This window comes from Microtus pennsylvanicus, chromosome 8 (genome assembly GCF_037038515.1).
Source record: "Microtus pennsylvanicus isolate mMicPen1 chromosome 8, mMicPen1.hap1, whole genome shotgun sequence".
Taxonomy (NCBI): Eukaryota; Metazoa; Chordata; class Mammalia; order Rodentia; family Cricetidae; genus Microtus; species Microtus pennsylvanicus.
Window position 1 is genome coordinate 115,533,769 of NC_134586.1, and position 2,254 is coordinate 115,536,022.

The 2,254-nt window shown below is 40.6% G+C and overlaps 1 pseudogene; it reads right to left on the minus strand.

The window, feature by feature from the left end:
• Nucleotides 1-955: 955 nt before the first annotated feature.
• Nucleotides 956-1,883, minus strand: LOC142855736 (olfactory receptor 4C45-like; annotated as a pseudogene).
• Between the last annotated feature and the right edge of the window lie 371 nt (nucleotides 1,884-2,254).

Sequence of the window (2,254 nt, forward strand, 5' to 3'; positions counted from 1 at the left end):
CTATTGGGAGCTCACCAAGGCCAGCTGGACTGTGACTGAAAAAGCATGGGATAAAACCAGACTCTCTGAATATGGTGGACAATGAGGGCTTATGAGAAGCCAAAGAATATGGCACTGGGTTTTGATCCTACTTCATGTTCTGGCTTTGTGGGAGCCTAGCCAGTTTGGATGTTCACCTCCCTAGACCTGGATGGAGGGGGGAGGACCTTGGACTTTCCACAGGGCAGGGAACCCTGACTGCTCTTTGGACTGGAGAGGGAGGGGGAGAGGAGTGAAGGGAGGAGGAGAAGAGTGGAAGGAGGGGGAGGGTAATGGGAGGCTGGGAGGAGGCAGGAATTTCTTTTTTTTTTTCTTTCAATAAAAAAAGAAATATAGTTTATTCACAGATTGGAATATTATTCAACCATGAAATGAATGAAATCCTAGCATTTGTGGGAATAAGGGTAGTCAGGGGGACAGGATGTAAAAGACTTAGGCAAACACAAGAAGCCAAACATTGCATATTCTTACTAATATGTCAAAGTCAAAGCATTTGATCTCACTGAGGTTGAGAGTACAATAGTCACAGAGGCTAGCATTGGAAAAGAGGAATAATTAGGTGAATAGATAATGGGAACCAAAATACACTTATTTAGGAACAGTGAGTTCTAAATACAGTGGGTGACTATGCTCACAACAATTTGTTATGTATTTTATGAAGAACAAAGGGGAGTTAAAGAGTCTCAATGCAAGTGGATGACAAATAATTTTAATGGGGTTGGAAAACTTGCTACCCTGATTTGAATACAGACTTTGTCTATTGTATTGAAACCACATCATCAATAAAGATAGTGATTATGCCAATTAAACTTTGAAGCAGAATAAAAATGACTATCTTAAGTTTTATTAATTTAAGGAGAACAAATATCCAAGAAACAGCATCAGACATTGTTTTTAAAAACACAAATCACCAGGCTTATGGATCACCAGCTTTGCACATTTGACCCCAGAGCTTCTTCATAACCTTTTTGACCTCTTCATTTCTGAGGGTATAGATTAAAGGGTTCAACATAGGTGTCACCAGAGTACAAAATACAGTCACGGCTTTGTCAGTGGGGAAGGAAGTCATAGGTCTTAGGTACAGGTATGAACAAGGTACAAAGAATAAGACAACGACAGTTACATGAGAAGCACAGGTAGACAGGGCCTTGCGACGACCTTCTGAACTGTGATTCCTCAGGGAGTGAAGGATGACTATATAGGAAGCAACCAACATAGAGAAAGTAAGGAAACACAGTGACCCACTGTTGGCAGCAATCAGGGGCCCAAGAATGTGAGTATCAGTGCAAGCCAACTCGAGAAGTGGTATTAAATCGCATACAAAGTGGTTGATGTTATTTGGGCCACAGAATGGTAACTTGGCAATAAATAAAATCTGTATTCCTCCATGGATGAATCCCAAAATTATAGCAGCTCCCACCAAGAATACACACAAAGGTCGGCTCATTATGGTTATGTAGTGCAAGGGCTTGCAGATGGCTACATAGCGATCATAAGCCATGGCAATCAGCAAGATGATTTCAGCTCCTGCAAAAAAAATGCTCAGCAAAAAGCTGAGTCATGCAGCCATTGAAGGATACAGTGCTCTTCTCAGAGATCAAGTCATAGATCATTTTGGGTGCTATGGAAGAAGAGTAGAAACCATCTATGATGGACAAGTAGGACAGAAAAAAGTACATGGGAGTAGAAAGGGGTGGACTGATGAAGATGGTGACTGAGATGAGCGTGTTACCTGCCAGTGTAATCACATAGATTACTAAGCACACAATAAATAAGAGTTTCTGCAGATCTGGGTCTTGAGTCAAGCCCAGGAGAATGAATTCTGTGACATTTTTCATCCTTTCCTTCACTTTAGTTAAGGCTCTGAGCATATGGTCATCTGAAAAGAAACCATAGGGTGTCTCAGTGATGATATTTAAAAAGAAACACTGAAATACTCCATCATCTCACTACTTCTGGTCCCAGAAGTTGATGTAGCTGCATTACTTCTCACCTTTGCTGATAGTATCATATCGCATGCAGTAATAAAGAACAGAAGTAGGTTGTATCATTTCTAATGAGTTTTCCCAGAATAAGGACAGGACATTAAAATTACTAAAAGAACCCCCTTTTTTCCTATTTGTTTGCCTTGTCTAGCCTCAATATGAGTGCTTTTACCTTGTCTTATTGTATACTGTTTGGTCCTGTTTGATTATTGATATTGGAGGTCTGCTCT